General features: G+C 36.7%; 1 long non-coding RNA gene across 1 annotated transcript in view; it reads right to left on the bottom strand.

Annotated features, from left to right (window-relative positions):
* LOC120312500 overlaps positions 1–4,556 on the bottom strand; it is a 38,513-nt gene extending 33,957 nt beyond the window's left edge. Inside the window, exon 1 of the long non-coding RNA XR_005557914.1 lies at positions 4,505–4,556. This is a non-coding gene — a long non-coding RNA (uncharacterized LOC120312500). The remainder of the gene's footprint in view (positions 1–4,504) is intronic.
* Between the last annotated feature and the right edge of the window lie 10,570 nt (positions 4,557–15,126).

Here is a 15,126-nt window from a genome sequence, read left to right on the forward strand (position 1 = left end):
AAGTTAACTTATACATTAGCCACTATACTTTAGTCCTTGCCCATCCCGTTTCATTTTTCAACCACTTCTTACCCTGAATGGTTCATCTGAAATAGGCCATAGGTTTCCTTTCAAAGTCATAGCTGTCTCTGTCTACAGGTAGACTGGCCCCTCATTTGGCCATCAAAGATCAGGTAGGCCAGGGGTAGGCAACCTCAGCTCTTTGATGACTCATGGACTTCAACTCCCAGAATTCCTGAGTCAGCATAGTTGAAGTTGAAGTCCATGAGTCATCAAAGAGCTGAGGTTGCCTACCCCTGAGGTAAGCCAATTTTGACTCAGACTTCAGGTAGTCACATGATGCTATTTTAGAACTAACTCTGATAGCTTCCTGCAACTCAGGGGGAAATCTGCAGAGGTTCTAAAATATTCTGAGGTGAGAACAGCAACATACAAGATTGTGATTTAAAAAGAAGTATAATAAAATAAAATAAAATATTGTCAGCATGATTATGCCAATGGAAAGAGAGAGGAGACACCAACTCTCAATGATGGCAAGAGATGGCACCAAATGCTGTTAGGATGTGGCAATGAGGGGGAGAAATGAAGAAACAGATAATGATGACTCCAAAAACACGAGGAAAGTTATAGAATACTAATATGACCATGTCGGAAGCATTGTACTTCCATGGGGAAAGGATTTGCCGGTGACATCACAATTCCCCAGGGGATGCCCAGTTGGGGTTTCCTTCTACTTCCCTGTGAAATGGTGCCCATTTATCTCCTGCAGTCACCCACTTTTGAATTGCTGAGTCAGCAGAAGCTGGAGCATATGGCAGGAACTCATCCCAACTCTGTGGCAGCAATGGGCCCTGAATGTAAGGCTACTGATCATCATCCTAGCATTCTAACCTCATGAGCCACCACATTCCTATTAAGGTATAGAATGAAGAGACAAGAAAAGATGGAAAGCAAAAGGAAAGATCAGCTTGAGAATATATTGCAACACTAATTACTCTGAGAGATTTTTTTAACACAACAATACCTACTTTTAACAACAAGATCTCAAGAGCAAAATGCATGACTTTATGTAATATTTTTGCCGACGTTGGTGCCATGACCAAAGTCTGTCTTCGCTGTCATGTGTTCCTATTCTCTGAAGAAGAGAGAGAGGGAGTATAGGAAGGAAGGAAGGAAGGAAGGAAGGAAGGAAGGAAGGAAGGAAGGAAGGAAGGAAGGAAGGAAGGAAGGAGGGAAGGAAGATTTCTGTTGTTTCCTGCCAGCATCCCACAATGAAAGTCAGTGGGGAAGCCTGCAGGAAGATGGAAACCACTGCCACTTCCACTGCGGTCATTCTGTTCCTCTGTTTAGTAAGGAAATATCTCTGAAACAATGACCCAATGTGACATGGGTTCTTTAATTTATTCTAAAGTTGCTTAGTTGTGTGCTGTCATCTTTACAGCCATTCATACTAGGCATTTTTTTAAATACTCAACTAACTTTATCTTGGGATAGGTGTTATACTTGGGTTTGAGTAGAAGATTAAGGGCACAACCCAAAAACTGGCAGAGAGCAGGTCAAAAAGTGTGTCCTGGAAGCCAAATATATATTACTTTAGACTTAAATTTAATTATATTGTGATTGGACCCAGATTGTTGGGGCAATGTAAATATATACATACATTGTTTACTGGTGCACACCGCTTAGAGAGTGCTTGCACTTAAAGCGGTATATAAGTCTCATAAATAAATAAATTATATTGTGATTAAATGTAGTGAACGTGATTGCTCCCCATTCATGTAATGTTTTCCTATTCTACTGGAGCACCCTTTGGAGAGGCTCCAGAGAACACATGATGCTCAAACCTTGGCTTTATGAGTTCAGGAAAGCAGGAAGAGGCACCCACTCTGATGGTCATTAGTCTGAAAGGAGCTCATAGGTTTGTACAAAATGTTTATCAGGGTGATTTCTCACTAGAATCAATTATTCAACGTATGCCTGCTTGCTTGTAGTCCATGCTAAAACAAATTTCATTTCTATTAATAATGACTAAGCTATTCTTGTACTTGCCGAAAGCAATTAACAATTAACCTCCTTTTCTGTAATTACATTTTGCTTTTTATCTTGTAAGAAATAATTGTTTTGTTTTCACCATTAGCTGTTAACAAAAAAAAATAGCATGGTAGATAAAAGCAATGCATAAAATAAAACACTTACAAATAAATGGCTAAAATTATATCTGAATATTACTTAAACACCAACATCCAGGTTATAATGCCCTGTATCCATGTTTCTTTACCTTTTTTTTCCTCTCAGAACCCACATTTAAAAATTATGGAGGTCCCCAAAATAGCTTTTGTTTCTTTGGGTTCTATTTATCAACATTTACTGTACTAAAAACTAAAACTGACACATTTGTTGCCACTACCATTTCTCATGATAGTTTGATGGGATTCTAATATTGTATTATTCTTCAACAGAGGTGATGATTTTGTGGACACCAGAAGTCCTAGGACCATAGTTTAAGAAACATTGGTTTACATGAATCTCAGAACAGTTTTGCTATCACTCTTGTCCCATTTCTTCCCCAAGATAATAGACTTTTCCTTACTGGCACTATCAACTAACTATCCATCAAGTCAAGAAATAAGACTTCCCTAAGATCAGACTCAAACATCAATAGTCAATATGGATATGTTAACAGTGGGTGAATATGGATATTTCCCTGAATTGCTGTTGATCTTGCATGAGAACAATTTAATAGTTCAACTCAGCTAGGTGATTTAATTCATCTTATTGTAATTAAACACAGGAGTTTAATACAAACATGTTTCCTCCAGAAGTTTCCTCTATTGTATGGTCAAGTCAGTGCAGAGTATTGAATTGAATTGCTCATTTATTGCTTTATCTAGAGGATCAAGGAAGATACTGTATATATTTATTCTGTTTTAAAGAACTATCTTATCTATCAATCTATCATGTTCTCTAAAATGGGATAAATATCCCCTGCTTCTATCTGATCAGGACCCTGATATATCTTTTTAGTTTTTGTGCTAACATTTGTTCTAGACTTCCTACCTGCAGTTGAATTGATTTGTGTTACAGTTACTATAATAATGTGTTTTAAGTAATTTTATTGCTTTTTAAAAGTTTGATTAATAATTACAGGCCTATGTATTCTATTATTGTGGTTTCTGGCCCAAAGGCTGTAATAAAGGTTGGATTTGATTTGAACTGAACCAAGTAGTAATAACACACCATAATTAGCTAAATGGTTCTTGTAAAAATTAATATAATACATAGTCAAACTTTAATAATAGATGTCTGGAATCCATATGGTTCTTAAGAAGGGCTTTAAACTATGTGACTTTTTTATGTAGGTTGCCTTTAATGCAGAGTTTTAGGTAAGACAAGTTGAATGACTGGCAATTTAAATCAAGACAAAAGCGTTGGAAGTTTAAACTCTGCTATAGTTGAAACAGATAATGTTTTCACTATTATACAGTAGTATCTGCGAACAGCTAGAATCTGGAAAAACTCAGACTGAATCTCTCAATAACAGGATAGGCACTAACAGTGCTTTTTTTCTAAAAAAAAAAAAAAAAAAGGTGCCGGAACTCACACATGTCATACAACCCGCCTTGCCTACCCTACAAGGTTCCATCCAAAAAAGGTGCCGGAACTCCGTTCTGGGCGTTCTATGAGAAAAAAAAGCCCTGGGCACTAAGCAAGGCATCCATTCTGAGTTTCCTTTTTCCAAGAAAATGTAAGCAAATAACCAATTGTTGCTTATTCTCAACTGTGACAGGTCTAACAGCAATAATACTGCAAGAAGAACTCAGCCAAATCTTTCCTATGATAAATCTTACTTTAAGCCAGAGATTACCAACCTTTTCATGCTGGCGGCCTGGAGGGAAAGGAAGCAGCTGGAAATTTGCGCGCGTACATGTACACACATGCTGCCGCTAGCCCCTCACGCATGCACAAGCAGGCTGTGAAACCCACACGGTGCTAGTGGCCCCATTTGTTCATGGGTGCAGGTGCTAGCCATCGCCGCTAGCACTTGCACAAACAGGCTAGTCCCCACGTGCATGCACAAACAGGCGTACTAGCAACCCCATTTGCACAGTCACGCAGGCGCTAGTCACCACCGCTATCCCCACGCTCATGCACAAACTAGTCCACGGGCAGTAGCACGAGTGGGGGGGTGTTTGCGTACATGTGTGCTCACACTGGCCAGTTTGTCCTGCGGCCCATAGGTTGGAGACCCCTGCTTTAAGCCACAGGGCAAGGAAAAGGCATTCTAGAAGACTAAAGCAAGTTTGTTTTTACATCTCATCCCAGTGACTTATTCATAGCTTTGAAATTGCCTTTATAATAAACAGCAATCCAACAGCATCCCAACCCACTGAGGATACCTCCTTGTTTGTTGCTTTCACAACAGCAATCTATGTGCACAATTAATCTCCTGTAAAATAAATATTCATTCCCTTCCTTTCAAAGACTTTTAAAAGGCACATTGTACCTGCAGCATTTAGTTCTTTTAAGTGAATCCTAGTAGCTGCTCTCTGAATCTGATAAAATTGTAGCAATGAAAAGCCCTGGTTCCACTTGTTTTATGAGACTGTGTAATGCCATAGAGCTTTATGATACCATCACTAACATGTGTTTAACATTTACCATGGCAACTGCTACTTTGGCAACGAGGAACACACTGAGGCCTGCCTGGGTTTCCATCAGTTTCCTTCTGTAGCCAATGTGTAACCCAAGGGCAATTGTGTGCCATATCCAGAGAAAGGGTGGGCTAGGACAACAGTTTTGGAAACTTAAATTGAATAGCAAAATATGCCAGCAATATAACTGCAGATACAGTCTCTCCATTTGTCAATCACACATTCAGACCTAAAATGGAGAACATCTAGTGGAGAGTATTTAGTGCTTTGTATCTGAATGCTTTTGTACTTGAAATGCATTGCCTTTAATTAATTCTTCAGCTAAATTTAATTAAATTAAAACTCCAACTCCTCTGGATTTAAAAAGCAGTGTTTCCCGTTGAGTGGTATTGATACAAAATGTAGCATGAACGCCCTCTAGTGTTATATAATGAAGTTAGACTCAGCAAAATACCTTTGAATATTTTTGTCTTTGAAACATATGTTGGCTCAACCAAAAACAGCAGGACTCTGCAATCCAAATGACATTGTTATTTTTTACAGAATTGGGAGGGAAACTCTTCCAATTTTATTGAACAAATCCTTTAGAAAAAGAGAGATTTAGAGAGAGTTTTATTTATCATAGCCATGCAGGAAATGAATCACTCAGGGAATAATTAAATAAGAGACTGCATAGCTCACAGTTGGAGAGTGGGCAAGGCAAGAGACTCAGAAGGGACCCTGCCTAGTTTCTCAGGGGGGGAAGGAGATGGGGGAGAGAACTGTACTTTCAGACTTAAAATATTCTGCCATTATAGTGTTACAATAAAATAAAATTAGCTCATCTGGTTGTGATTCCTATGGAGTTTACCCCATAAGGCCAACACATTCCTTGTGTCCCAGATGACTGAGGAAACCAAGTCTGGGGTTGGCTTTCCAGAGAAATGCTATTCCACAGGCAGGCATAGAAAAGTCACATCTTTGGGGATCTTTTGGGATCAACAAGATCCCTACAGTTTGGTAGAAGTTTGCCTTTCATTGCTTGATCTGGCGTACTGAGCAGAAACAATGAGAGCAATGTATACGGCTCATACATTAACAGTATTCCAGAAGTCCTTAAATTCTGACTCTTCTTCCAGGCTCTGGAATAAGGTAACTGTTGAGCCTCTGTGGCTGTGATATCTACAATGTGTGAAATTTATGCTGGACGTATAGTCTGTAATTTCCTTGTTTATTATTGCTTTCTATTCTTTTGAGGTAAAGTTGTCCTGGAGTTGGGCAACTTTAAGTCTAACAAACAAACAAACGTCAGGTAAAAATCTAAATAGCAAATGTCGAAACTAAATAAGCTGTCAAAAAGCACCGTTGTCATTTTTTTTTTACTTTTGCACTTAATTTGTACATTTTCATCAGAACTAAGTTAGTGGTCACGCCACAGTCCTATCAAAAATAACACTGTTCCCTATTCCCCAAAATAATCCAACGTCATCACTTCATAAAAGTCTCTCTTTCTTTCTCACTCCCCCCTCCCCTGCACCCGATTTTTGAACTTGTATGCTGCAGGATCCCAATGGCCTTTAACACTTTATTAACCCTGCACTGTTATATTCTGTATGAACCATTTTAAACACTGTTATGTTGATATATCAGGGCAACAAGGCAATTATTTCATTAAATGCTAATGTATAAAAGGGGCTTGTTACTGTCGAAAATAACTGTTACTACTGGCCTATGGCTAGTAAAAATCACATTCAATAAACATTTTGGAAATGTAGTTAATTGACCTCAGATAAAGGGGAGATCATTAATTCTACTCCCACTTTAGATCATGTTTGGCCTAAGGCAGGGGTAGGCAACCTTGGCTCTTTTATGACTCGTGGACTTCAACTCCCAGAATTCCTGAGCCACCTGGCTCAGGAATTCTGGGAGTTGAAGTCCACAAGTCATAAAAGAGCCAAGGTTGCCTACCCCTGGCCTAAGGGTTAAGAGCCTCGAATAGAAACCAGGAGAGTGAGTTCTAGTCCTGCCTCAGGTATGAAAGCCAGCTAGGTGACTTGAGCCAGTCATTCTCTCTCAGCTCAACACACCTCAAAGCCCTGTTGTAATAGGGTAAATAGGAGGAGGAAAGAGTAGTAGGTATATTCACCTCCTTGAGTTATTTATAAAATAATAAAGGTGGGATAAAAATAAGAATACAAAAGGTCATAAATAATTGTTGGCAAAATGAGCCCACCAGTACACTGGGCAGAAAAGGGCTTGTACCTATCAAAGACAATTTATGCTTTCTGTTGCTGTACAAAATCAGAGGCTATCAAGTAAAATCAGGCATGGGTCATGGATTTCTGAAGAAGGTTGTAACAAAAAAAAGGAAAAGCTTTCTCTGAGAATTTGACCTAGTTGATGGCTACTCCTTATGTAATTGCAACTTGACAAAAACTTAATTTTATTTTACAAGCTTCTAGAAAATCATAATCAAGCAATATCATTTTTGCATAACGTTTCATCTGATTTTAACATGGCAGGGTTTAGTTCCGTGAACATGTTTTTTGTGGCTTTCTGTATTACTGCTGGATTTACTTTGATTGTATTTTATTTTGTAATAACTGATCCCAGAAAAAGGAGGCAATCCAAAGTTCAGAAAAAGCCAAAAAGAGCTGGGCAGGAATAACAAAAAATAGATTGCAAAGCAGAAAGGGCTTGATATTTATAGTTTGTTAAAGTACAGTAGCTCTCTAGCTTTGACATCTATACTTGATAAACTCTAAGAGTTACAATACTATCTTCAGCTTTGATATGATAGCTTTGTTTTGAAGCCACTTAGGCTTTTAAACAATATTATAATATTTCAATCTGTAATTTTATTAGAGGAGAGGAGAGGAGAGGAGAGGAGAGGTCAAAATCTCATAGGTTTGCAATTTTCTAATAAAAGTATTCCAAAGGATTTTTCATATCTATTTCAGAGAGATAACTTAATTCCTAGCAATTGCTAGCATTCTTATTATGTTTTTGTTTTTAAAAAGTAAGGTTAGGATAAAAAGTAGGGTCGAAAAATGCTGGACAATTTGTGGAAGCCTGGCATTCAGACAAATTGGCCATCAACAGGCACATACAGATAAAGAACATCTAGATTCTACTCAAAAGAGAAAATCAAAAAGCCAAATGGGGGGGGGAGACTAAACACCTCCTCACCAGCAATCAACACCCAGATCAACACTTGATCAACAGCCAAGAAAGAATTAAACAATATCCCAAAGAAGAAACCACCATCTCAGACAAACAAGCTAACAGTAAACAACAATCTAATCAAGGAACGACCAAGGCCACTCCCACCAACACTGATAGGGCATGCCACTAGAATATAAAATTAGAGAAATCCCACTCCCTTCTAGCACTGATATTATCTAGTTTGGTAATGAAACATCTGCAAGAAAACAAACAAGCTCAGAGAACACTAAGATCGGCATAGCCCTGAGCTATAAATATCCTCTTCTAAAGATAGGGTTAAATATTTATTATTCAATGTAATGTTGTCTATGTCCTTAATCACAATTAATCTCAGGCAGCTATTGCAGATAGCTTCCTTAAACAATTTATGAGGCAAAAATCAGAATATAAATTGTAGGAATAAAATAAATAAAATCCTTAGTTGTTCAATTGTGTACTGAGTTGAATTAAAGTAACTGAATTAAAAATATCTTTAAAACCAATATAACTGGAAACCTTTAAACCCATACCTGAGCTCACAACATGGTTGGCCCAAATCTAACTATGCATAATATTCACTTCCAAACAGAAACAAATATTATGCAGATATCTTCTGTCACAGATTTCAAATTAACCTCCTCCTTTACCTGCCGTTTACAGTCTTTAAATGTACTGACTAGAAGTGACAGTGGTGGCTGCAGTACCAGCAACTTTACACTGTATAGCTTTTCCAACTTTAGACTGTATTGCTTTTCTCATCCCTTAAAAATCAGAAATGTACCACTTCTAAAAGTTAAAATGCAGAATCAAATGATCTTTGAGTCAGTTTTTCCTCTGTATTTGTTTGTATCTATTTTATATCTAAACCAAATCCAATAGATACATTTTCTTCTACTCTTATTTTCCATAGAGTGTTCCATTTGGTATCTACAGTAAATCTATCACCCTTAAATAAGAAAAGTTTTGGTGCTTTTCTTTTAAAATTTCTTCATTCAAAAGGGCCAGTATACATTATAAGGGTTGAATGAACAGCAATGCTTCCTTTGTTAAAAGACATCAACAGATGGCAGTACTGATCCATTAGATCAGGGGTGTCAAACTGCCAGCCCACGGGCCGGATGCGTCATGACAAAACTGCGCCCAACCCATTGTTGGCAATGGAAAAAAAGCTGCGATACGTCATGATATATCACATGACATTGCAAGTTTGACACCCCTGCATTAGATCCTTTGATTAGTTGTTCAGCCACTTGTTTTTTCATTTCAGTTAGCAGTGTCAGGCTCAAAAAACAGTAAGGTCACATAGTGACTCTTCTAAGCAGATTTCTTTATTGCTTCATGCCTATAGACAGAATCTTGCCAAATAGTCTGTTATCTACACTTTTTATTCAAATAACTATTGGGGAGGGATTGTCTTCATCCTCTTTCTCTCACACAAACCATATGAATTGCATTGTCTCAGGAATGCACCTCCTGAGAATCTGGTCCACTACATTCTATTGCAAGTGGAACTTGTTGAGAGAAAAGGTTATGTTTGATTATTTATTATATTTTTATCCTGTTTTTATTACTATATCAATAACTCAAGGCAGTAAACCTGAGTCCTTTGGGATTGGGCGGCATATAAATTAAATTAAATAAATAAATAAACTTACATAATAGTCTTTCCCACTTCTATGTTCCCCATAAAAATAGCCCTGTGAAGTGAGTTGGGTCAAGAGAGTGATAGGTCCCAAGTCACCCAGCCAGCTTTCATACCTAAGAGAGAGGTTTCTGGTGTACTGGTTCAATTGCTGGGTTTCTAGGCCAGCAATTGAACCAGTACACCAGATTTTGTTTGCTACTGTTCATGAAATGGAAGCTTACAGTGAGTACTTGTCTGGATATTTAATTATTTGAATTTTGACTGCCGAACAAGTTCTTTCAAATTGAAATTTACCACCAACTGCAGGTTTGTTCACTATTTTGGTATGACTACTATGCATAACTGTGTTAAAAGATGTAAAAATGGTAAACTGGGAGAAAATATGTGTGATCAAGAATGAAGTGGACAATCTGTGATATCAATTGTTGAATTTCAGACAAGAAAGATGGACGGAGTGGTTAAAGACCATTGGCAGACACACTCAAAGGTGACAGTCTTGGTATTTCACTGGAAATGTGGATCATATTCTTCTTCTTTAAAATCAGAAGGTTTGTGCAAGATGAATTTCTTACATGCTGACAGCAAAAGAGAAAGCTTTGTGAGCTGAAAATTGCCAGCAATTGTCATTATGCTACAAGAAAGAAAGTAAGAAATTTCTGCATAGCAACATGCATCTAAGAGAAAGTGGGATCATCATTTTGACCTAGAAACAAAGCATTGCTCCCTGAAATATTATCACAAAATTTCTTTTTTGGCAGGAAACCTTCTGGTTAACAGTTTTTGGGGATGCAGAGGCTTTTCACAAAGATTTCCTTGAATCTGATACAACTATCAACTCAAAACACTCAAAACTTTGAAATGATAATTAAGCAGAGTTTAGAATTACAAGGAGAAATTTGACTGGGCCTCATACATCATATGAGACACTCAAGAAGCAGTGATGAATTTGGTTCTTATTGTCTTTCCCCATGATTCAGAATTGACACTATACAACTTCCACCCTTTTCCAACATTGAAAGAATAACTTTGTGGGTGTCTGTTTGACTCCAATTAAGAGGCTGAAAGGATTGTCAGGACCAGGTGAAGAGAAAACATGCAGAGGTCTTTTGAGATGGGTTTAAGAAACTTGGTCATCATTGTCAGTACTAAGTATAGTAAAGTTTATTTTCTTAGGAAGGTTGAGAAAAAGATACACGCATTCTCCTGCTTCCCACCCTTCTTTAAAAATATGCTTTGAGAAATTTCAGCTGCACTGTACATAGATCTCAGTATCTGTGAGAACCACCCCTTTTAGACTAAAATAAATCACATATTCATTGTATGGTAATTTTCAGTACTCCTGGCAGTAATTATGGCTAGTTTCTTTGGTTACTCTGTCTCATTCTTGTTCTCTCCTAAGTCTCTCCTATTGTTCGTGTAGCAATATCAAATACATGTAATATAATGATAAATGGAAATAAAATGTTCAGATTTCTGTAACTTAAAAAGTTTGTACAAAATGAATATGATATTCTTTCCATTATATTGCTTCAGAAAAAAAAATGCACGTTTTAGTTTTTATTATCAGAAGTACATTCATTACCAAGAACAACATTCTCCATAGTAGACAGATGATGGCAGCACAGTGTAAACTTTCTCTTTTTCTCTCTCTCTCTCTTTCTCTCTCTTGAGTCTGATATTTTCAAAGGTCTGGCTGAAAGCCCTGTTTGAGGACTAGGATCAGGGTAACATTAAACATATGTCCATGGACAATCTGCATGAGGTATCTTAGTAAAACTGCTTTCTAGTTTCTAGCAAAGAGTTTAATGCTTTTTATATACAAAATGCCTTTAGCATACTTGGAAAACCTTGTTAATTCTTGGCAAGATGACAGATGCAAAGTTGAAGCAACTTCTTTGTTTAAATTAAGATTTTTAGGTTGAAGAAAGACATGCATGAATATTGGAATCAACAGGCAATAATGTCTTATTTTCTTCCTAAATGTAAAAGTCTGTTTGTCTTGGAACAAGGCTAGTGTAAGTTTTCTTCCAACTACCAGTAATCTATAGGGCTTTGTAGAAACTGTGTTTCTTACTCTATTCTTATGACTAAACAAAAGTTAATTGATTTTTTTTAAAATCCATCTTTTTCTTAGTTACTTTGGACTCTGTTTTTTTTCCCCTTGATTCCTATAATTGAAAAGAAATGAGTGAAACTTAAAGGCAATTCATAATTATATTATATACTGAGAGAGTAACGCTTGATCTGGCAACAACTTGACAAAATAAATCATTTTGATGCAAAGGATTATTGTAAAATTGTTGCATTTGAGGTGATAATGCCAAACTAGATTGTAATGCCCTGGGGGTTTTCACCATCTCCTTAGCCTTGAGAATAACAAGAAGAATATTCTCAGGCATGTGGGAACAAGGTAACCTTTGAATTACAGCAGTCCATCACTACCATAAAGGCCTTATGAAAAGGGGATGGTCTTTAATCATTTTATTTATTTATTTTTTATTCACAAAGTTAAAACACGAACTCCCAAAAAGAGGGAAAAAAATACAAAAACAAAACAAAGCTAAACAAGGCATAAAAACAGCATTAGAAAAACATAATCCCCCCCCCCAGGTGAATACTGATAAATATATTTAAAGAATAATAGTTTTCTCCCTTTGTAAAATAGGCTCAGAGTTCAAATCTATAATTTATATAAAAATAGTTAACAGGTAAAGCCAGCAGCAAAATTAAACTTCAAAGCCCTCTGTTAACAATCTATTATTGCATTTAACTCATAAAAAGTTGGCAATGGTTTTTGATCTACCATAAATCACCTCAGTAATTATCCCTGATCTGAATTAAATATCTTCAATTGATTCCTTAAAAGTTTTTACTGCAATCTTTACCAACAATTACATCACATTCCTCAAAGTCATAAATCTCTGTTCTAAATATTTCTGCAGCATTTGTTGTTCAAAGAATCTTTCTGCAAGTTAAATGCAGGGTCTCTTGACCATTATTTTCAAATTGGATAATAATAAGTTCACTCCCCAATCTCCATCTATTTCTTAAGAAAGTCCAGTTCATCACTCATTGATTCTGTCATCTCTAAGACTTTTGAATTCATGCCCTTTCAGCCTTTTCCAACCAGTCTGAAGTTCTCAAACTAGACTCTGCCAGCAACAAATTAGGTTCCAATTCATCCAATTGTAAGGACTGGTTTAGCTGCTGTTATTTATATCTCAATGCCATCTTTGGGTTGATTTAAAACGGTTGTCAATTTGTCAAACTTTTTATCTAAATTTTCAGTTTGAACTTGTAAGTTAAAAACAATTGTTTTCTCAAAGGCTTCCCAAAGGGCTTTAATATTAAGTTGAACTGGTTCTTGCCTTTCTTTTACAACTCTTTTTATGGAAATCATTAAGGAATATATGATATACAATGTTCAAATCCTTAAGCTATTGTTGTTTACTTTTTAATATAGCCCCAAACTCTCTTGTAGCTGAGCTTTCACAACAATACATAAACAGTTCCTCTCAAGGATAGGAGAAGTAGAGATTTCATAACAGAATGACTGCAGGAAAAATTGAGATAGTATTTCCCACAATAAAAACTGAAAAGGGGGAAGTATCCATCAGAGGTTAAAATAAATAAGAGCAGAGCTCACAAACATACAAAAGAATACAAAACCTTTGTAGTAAAAATCCAATCAGATCAGATAACTTTCACTACCCAGGGGAGAATCCTCTCACCATTGACTTTCATCTGGCAAAAGCGATAGTGACTCACAAGTCCAAAACACTGCAGTAAAAATATGAAAAACATTCACTTTAATATCCAGCAAGGGGTTAGAATAAATCAGCATTCAACCAGTCAATTAACAGTTAAAGATGAAAGTCAAAAAGAAAAAGTAAACTTCAAAATGTGCATTTACAACCAAGTGCACTTAAAAAAAAAAAACAGTTGAAAGGAAAAGATGGAGACACAATCTTCCAGCTGCTCCTGCCAAGAATGGTGATCATTGAGATTCTTCTTCTAAAGTAGGTACATAGTTGTCTAAGGGTCATCTTGGGTCATTCCTAGTTTTTCCCATTCAAATCTGGGGAGCATGCCACAAAGAATCAGCTCTGTGGCAAAATCAGCTCTTTGTTGGCAGGAGAAAAAAAAATCCTTACATCTCAGCATACCATTTTCGGAGGATTAAGCTTTAGTCATTTTCACTTGAAAAATCTCAATTAACTCCATTACTTAAATATCAGAAGTTTCCTTATCGGTGATAGAAATATATATTTTGCTATTGTTTTCATCCTTGCTATGCATTTTTATTATTGTATTTTTATTGTCAATCAATTTTTGGATAGACAGAACAATTAACTCATCCCTTCCAGAACACCATTCCTCTATGGAATATGGGCTTTATCACTATTTCTGTGAAGGAAATAAGCAGAATGTAATCATTTATTTAAGTAAAATGCATAAGTTAAAAAAAAGCATATAGAGGATTCTGAGCATGTGAGTTTGCACAAATGCATACTGTATATGTGTTCACCTATTCACATGTTCTCAGTTGCCTTGCTGTTGACATAGGTGGAATTTGTGATTATTTTGGCAGTATGAATTGTTGCAGGAAGACCTGGTGCAACTGAGCATCATTTTTACTTCGATACATTCTCCATTACACTGAGAAATAAATATATATTCTGTGAAAAACAGCTCAAGAAAAGAGCTGTTTACTGGGTGTCATTTAAATGTACTAAAATGCTACCAGATATGTTTCATTACCACTTCCTTATTCAATTAGTAAGCAGAGCAATTTCTTTATGAAATAACTTCCCCCAAGAAAATTCCTTTTATTCCAAGCTGCAACCAGTGACATCTGTCTTTGGGGCCTCCTGTGTTTTAGAGCCCACAAATCAATGAGCAAGTGTTAGATGATAAAATTGGTTCAGTTAGAACAGTATGCTTAAGTTGTACCATAAAGTGTAATTGGATTTGGTTGTATCAGTCTAATAATAATGCCAGTGCACTCACATTGGAAACAATATCCCTAGCAATTGATATTGCTATATTGAAAGCAGAACAACTTCCAAATTGATCGGGGGGAGGAGGGAATCATTTTTTACTACAGGCAGTCCTCAAGTTACAAATGTTCATTTAGTGACCATTCAAAGTTACAATGGCACTGAAAAAAGTGGCATATGACCATTTTTCACACTTATAACCTTTGTAGCATCCCCATGGTCACTTGATCAAAATTCAGATCCTTGGCAATTGACTCGTATTTATGACAGTTGCAGTGTGTCCCGGGGTCATGTGATCCCCTTTTGTGACCTTCTGACAACCAAAGTCAATGGGGAAGCCAGATTCACTTAACAATTGTGTTATCAACTTAACAATTTCAGTGATTCACTTAACAAGTGTGGCATGTAAGGTCATAAAATGGGGCAAAACTCACTTAACAACACCTAGCAACAGAAATTTTGGGCTCAATTGTGGTTGTAAGTTGAGGACTACCTATACTGAAATCAGAAACCAGTTATTGTTTCAGTCTTTTGTTTCCAGCATATTAACAACTAAAACAGACATGTCAAACACAAGGCCCGGGTACCAGATGTGGCCTGCGAAGTGGTTTCATGTGCCCCGTGAAGCCATCCTGGAAACAGTGAG

Source organism: Crotalus tigris, unplaced genomic scaffold, assembly GCF_016545835.1.
Source record: "Crotalus tigris isolate CLP2741 ecotype Arizona unplaced genomic scaffold, ASM1654583v1 scf7180000017536.10889498, whole genome shotgun sequence".
NCBI classification, from domain to species: Eukaryota; Metazoa; Chordata; class Lepidosauria; order Squamata; family Viperidae; genus Crotalus; species Crotalus tigris.